Source organism: Equus caballus, chromosome 28, assembly GCF_041296265.1.
Source record: "Equus caballus isolate H_3958 breed thoroughbred chromosome 28, TB-T2T, whole genome shotgun sequence".
NCBI classification, from domain to species: Eukaryota; Metazoa; Chordata; class Mammalia; order Perissodactyla; family Equidae; genus Equus; species Equus caballus.
The window spans coordinates 12,451,293-12,457,552 of record NC_091711.1 but is presented as its reverse complement, the minus strand read 5'-3'; the positions used below and the strand labels follow the sequence as shown (position 1 = coordinate 12,457,552).

Below are 6,260 nucleotides of genomic sequence, written 5' to 3'. Positions count from 1 at the left end.
CCACCCAGAATCAAAGACCACATTTCCCAGTTTCCTTTGTAGGTAAGGTGGTTAAAACTAGCTTCTGACCATTGAGATGGAAGTAGAAGTACTGTGGGGACTTTAGAAACTTTCACTAAAGGGCCTCTATTCACCCTTCTTTTTCCCCTTTTTCCTTCTCACGTGGATGTATTGACTGGCGCCCTGTCTGCTGCACAGGTCCACGACATGGAAGCCACATGCGGAGGGCAGCAGAAGAGAAAGATAGCAGTCTAGGCTCCTTGTAATAGATGGAGACTCCATGTCAGCTTTGGATTGCTTCCCCTCACATTATTTCATATTCTAGAAACATCAATTTCTACTTCATTTAAACCACTGATATTTTGGGTGTTTCCGTTATTTGCAGCCACTCTTGGGCCTAACTAATATACTGACTAATTGTGTTTGCAGTTGTTGCTAACTGATCACAACCCTTTACCGAAAGAGTTTTTAGAATTAGCTGTCCAGAAAAAGAAAATATTTGGCTCATCATAAAAACCATACTTTCATACGTATCTATACCAGTATGTTGAATTTCTTGGATTTCTAGAAGACTCTCTCGTTAGTGATTTTTTTTTTGGATGCAGCAGAGAAGCCTATATTGACTTGACCTCAAATGTTGATATGGCCAATTTGGGGGCAATATCGGCCAAGTGTGACTCTTAATTATATAAAAGTTAAACATTGATTGGATGTTAATGATGAAAATCATGACATTTTTACATGAGAGCAAATATGGCTTATTAAAGCACAGAGGCCTTTAGTAAATACATTTAGGGAGAATGAGCCTGTTACTAAAGGAAAGTTTGTTATCTGGGATGCATCATTTAAAAAATTTTACCAAATGAATATTTCTGTGAACTAATATGACTTTGAGAGAAAAATTGTATTGAACTCTGAAAAAATCAAAATATGGATTCTTTAGCATTATTTCATATTGCTACAAAAATTGAGGAACGGTGTAATACCTAAATATACTCTAAGACAGCATGATCTTTGCTCTCCTTTAGGAGCATGAAGTCATTTGCTCAGTTTTCATCATCATATGGCTAATTTACAGGGTAGAGCGAGTGGATGCTTCAAGGACTTAAAACCATGATAATGATGAAATGTTTATTTTGTTAGCCTTGTTCTAGAAAAACAGGGCTTTCAAATGATTCTTGAAATGATCATAAAAATATAAGCAATTAAAGAACACAACATTAATTCTTTCCATCCCCCCAACTATAAGACATTATTAGAAATGAAAGTGGCCAGAGTGAAAAAAGGAAAAAAAAGATTGAGAGAGAGACATCCCCTTTTTTCTATATTTTATTTTTCTCTTTATCAATGCAAATGTGCATGTTTTCATCTCTGTAGGATTCTTCCCTCACTGCATTCCACAGGCCCAGAGAAACTCGCTGGAACTCATACAAAATCCTCTTCTGCTACCATATTAGGAATTAAAATGTGTAGCAGAAACCCACTGCCAAGTCGAGATAATCAACAGGGAATGTCTGTGCCTTCAAGCCAAATGAGTGCAGAAAAATGATCAAGGCAGGCAAAATAAATAATAAAACTTAAGACTGGCTTTAGATTATGGTCTTATTATATCCCATTCCCTAATAAAGCTGTGCTGGAAATTTCTATACCTCTTGGCCATTCAGGTACCAGAGCCTCGTTAGGTCAAATTTTACTACGGATATAATTAACTCTGGGTCACAAGTGGAGCAAAGTGAAATAGTATAACTTTGCCTTATGAACTACATAAAAAATTTTGCGTAGTTGCATGCCTCATAAATCTTCTACCATAATACCAAACTGATTCTACAATACTTTAAATTTTAGTTATTTTTTCCAACTTTTGCAAAGAGTCTGAAAATGTTTGAAAGTTACCATAAAACTTTCCGGGTATATTGTTTTGACTCCAAGTGAAATTGGTTAAGATTAGTTATATTTTATTTATTTATATGCAGCACTTGATTCATCACATACTTGATGAGAAATAAATTTTTAATTAATACCTGTGCCAAATTAATAGACATTTCAAACCACAACACAGTGGCTCTGGAATCCTAGGAAGAGACGGGAAAGGGGTTGTGTAGCGAAGGCTGAGCAATTATCCAGTGGGTTAAACAGACTATTGTGGAACTCCCTGCCTGCTTTATTAAGACAGTAATGATTACACCTGAGAAGGTAACGCTGCAATGATGAGAAATTTGACCTTGCAGCCACATTTCGTAAGTTTTAAAGGAAGCAGAGGTAAGAAATGAGGAGATCAGAGAAGAGAGGTTTCATAAATCAAGGCAACAGATGACAGGAGCCTGGGTGAGAGTTTAATCGTAGACTCAGGATGAAGCAAAGAATTTAGAGCTATTACAAAGTAATTTGTGTGCTATAACTCTCGGGAAATTATAATTATCAGAGAAATAATGGACGCGTGGTCAAAATGTTTCTGGGCATAATACCTGGACAAAAAAAAAAAAGATAAAAGAAAAACAAGTGCTCTAGGATATTTGGAGGTGCAGGGACAACCAACAAAAATGCCTTCCTTGTATGTTATAGCAAGTCGTATATACAAGGTGAGTTTTCCAGGCTACTCCCTAATTTACACCTTTGTGAAGTTTGTGAGAGAGACTTCCTTACGCCCTTCATATACATGAGGGCAAGGGCTGAATCACCTCGGCTAAAGAACTTGCTCAAAGTCTCAGTAAGAATGTGCACTGGATCTCACCTCCTTGCTCTCTCCAAAACACCCACTAACACCAGTCTAAGTAGGAATATCTGCTTTTGGAGGGCTCCTCCTTTCCTTTGCTGTGAGACTTAGGACAGCCCCCCACCTTCTTCCCTATCTTGGTTGTTCAGTCTTCACTTTGAGCAATTTTTAGTTCTGCAATAGTTGTGAGACTCTGCAAGGTCTGGGACCTCGGGCACATTCTTTAGCCACCTTGGCTTTGGTGAGGCAAAACTGTACACAGAAATAACAATCAACAGACCGGAAATGCCCTTGTTAGAAGGAATGGAAAAAAGGTGCTCAAATACCTTGGCCGCTACTGCCATCTCCTGTTCAGAGTGGCTCACCCAATGCTGCCTTTACATACATTCACTTTACGTTCAAGTGTAATACCCAGGCCAAACTGATTCCAGGTGACAGTCAGGAACATTCCCTATGCACTCGAGCTTTCCCATTCTACCTGTTCTAGCAGCAACATCTTTTGGCAGTGGCCCATGTTAGAAGGCAGTATAAACAGGAGTAAGGTAGTGAAGACTATTGTTTGTTGGAGGAGGGAGCTGTGAGGTGGAGATGTGGTCAAAGATGCAGGAAAAGAAGACAGGAGTGTGCTTCTAGTCTGAGTATACCGGATGAAGGACAAACACCTCCACTCAGAAACTAACACCTCCGCATGGGCCACGTACAAGAAAGTTGAAGGACCAGGAATTCTGATCCTCTCCTGATTTCAAGAGGGGACATCGAAGGAGCTTTGATGTACCTCCAAATCTCAGACTGTGTGTAGTGAGGTTAAGAATTGGGATGGTGGTGGTACACAAAGAAGATTCTGGATCTTCTCAGAACTTAGTATTTGTATTTCTGAGAATGTGACAATCAGAGCCATCCCAATGGTACATCATGAGGACAATTATTCCAGGATTCAAGCTTTTCTTTGCTCTCATGGCTTCCCAATTCATCATTAGAAAGTAATTTTAGGGGACTGCTAGGTACCTGGCTTGTGGGAGGGGAAGTGGGACAGAGAGGCGGTGTTACCATCGCCTGGTGCTGAAGACTCACGACAGGTGACAGTACCCCAGCTCTCTTATCCCCAAGGTCCTTACCATATTTGTGAGATGGCCTCTTTTCTTCTCAAAACCATACAAGGCTACTCTTATGGATCTATTTTCCTTTCAAGACAGTTCCTGATGCTAAATTTAACTTGACTTGACTTCTTATTAACAGGAGAGGCCCACACAGTATGATTAGCCGCAGGTAACAAATCACTCCGGGGCACTGCTAGTGCTAAACCCAGAGACAAGAGTGAGTCACGGAAGAGCAAAAAAAGAATACAGATTACCCGAGTGTTTGTCTAGAACACTAGCTTCCAGCCGTGGGACTGCCCTTATTCTTGTGGCACCAGACAAACATCAGCTCCTCAATCACTGACCTGCTGGTATAATTGCTCAGTGTGAAATGTTCTCTATTCCATCTGGACACAGTTCTGTACTTCAGTTTGCACGTAGTTCTGAAGCTTGCTCACATGGGTCCTGCCCAAATACATTAAGCTGACAGACTGTCACAAAGAGGGTACATCTAGATCGAAGTTCAATCAAAAAGGCCACTTGACAATCTTTTTCTCGATAGCCAATATAAAAAAATTAGGCTCCACAAATAATCTTTTTTCCTGAAGACCTGGGAAATTCTTGCCATACAAATTACATAAATAATTATGTGTTGAATCTGGTTGTATTATGCAAGGTGATGTGGCATCTTATATTACGAGAACTGTGCTAGGCAAGACAGGAAAGCTTCCTTGACGTAAGCTCTACCTTCAGTGGCATGTGCCTGATCACCACGTAGCATATGTGCCTCAGATGAAGCTGTCTTCTCCAGATAAGTTGGTTACATGCATCCTTGTTTGCAGATCTGACCATCCACTGAGACTTGGAAATACCTCCCGGGTGAATTCAATCTTTTCCCTCCCGATGCCGTAGTGTAAATTCTCAAAGGCACAGGGAGAGGCATGGCCAGAGGTCGACTGGCCAGTGTATTTGCAAAGGCCAATGTTGTGAGTGTGCAGAAGGTGTTTTGGAGCCAACTGTAGCATAGAATAAATTTGATTCTTGCTCAAAAGTGTCCACTTAACAGTTCTACTAGTTTTTCATTTTTAAGAAGGAAGGTAGAATGAATTTTACTAAGTTCAACCATTATAATTTTGTCTGCCATTCATGGAAATTGCATAAGATAATTGAGGCCTCCAACCAGACAGACAGCAATTAGACTGCACTGGAATTTGATAAATTAGTTTTATTGGGCACCCAGAAGTTTTCTTTTCACCCTGTGAAATCTGTATTCGGAAGCCAAGTTCTTTGCAGTGTTGTTATCATGTTGATATCCTTGGAGCTCTGGCTTCATTTCCAATTTATAAGAGTAAAATGAATTCCAAGGCCCATTTATGAAATAGGACTCAGCTTAATATATTTAAAGAAAACTCACAGATTAAATAATATTTACACCCACATTTGTTGGAAAACCTCTTAGGTGGAATGTTCTAGTAATCAAGCAACTACTAAGATACATGTTCTCAAACTTTCTCACTGGAATCACCTGGAAGGCCTGTTGAAAACAAATTGCTGAGCCTCACAGATACAGTAGATCTGGGGTGGGTCTGAGAATTTGCATTTCTAACAGCTTCCCAGGTGTTGTTGATGCTGCTGGGCCTGGGACCACACTTTAGGAGACACTGCTCCAAGAAACACATGTTTTTACCAACCTCTCTCCATCTCTCTCTCTCTTTTTAATCCCTAGATCATCATAATACCCTTTCAGGCCTGTTGTGGGCTGAATTGTGTTGCCCCCAATTCACATGTTGCTGTCCTAAGCCCCGGTATCCTGGAACCGGACTGTATTTGGAGACAGGGTCCTTAAATAGGTAATTAAGTTAAAAGGAGGTCATTAGGGTGGGCCTCATCCAATTGAAGGCCTTAACAGGAAAAGGCTGACCCCTACTCAGGAAGAGGGAATTCTGCCCCCAGACTGCCTTCCCACTCAAGTTGCAACATCGCCTCTTCCCTGGGTCTCCAGCCTTGGGCCTACTCTGCTAACTCTGCAATTTCATCAGCCAGTTCTTAAACTTTCCCTCTCTCTCCACACGCATGTACATCCTACTGGTTCTGTTTCTCTGGAGAACTCTAATACAAGGTCTCATTCGCATTCAGGTTCTGGCTGAAGCCTGAGGATAAACCTTTTCTTATGAATATTTTCCAGTGAATAAAAGCACTGGGAAAATGAACCTTAGTGGCTTTTCTCATAAACATCTATCATCTAATGCCTTTTATTATTTATTCAAATGTATTGGATATTCACGGTGTATGGGGGCTACTCTCTGCTCATGAAGAGGACCTAAATGGCTTTCCATCGTGGGGACTACGCTTTGAGTTGCTTTTTTAATTGTTTTATTTGTAGTCAACGTTAGAGCAAAACGAACTGTATCTCCGGAGTCTGTAACTGTCCATTTGGACCGTGGTTTCACAAGAAGGGCTAATTCAGGCCC

General features: G+C 40.5%; 1 protein-coding gene across 10 annotated transcripts in view; it reads right to left on the bottom strand.

Annotated features, from left to right (window-relative positions):
* SYT1 (synaptotagmin 1) overlaps positions 1 to 6,260 on the bottom strand; it is a 518,336-nt gene that overhangs the window by 37,857 nt on the left and 474,219 nt on the right. The gene's annotated exons all lie outside the window — the stretch shown is intronic.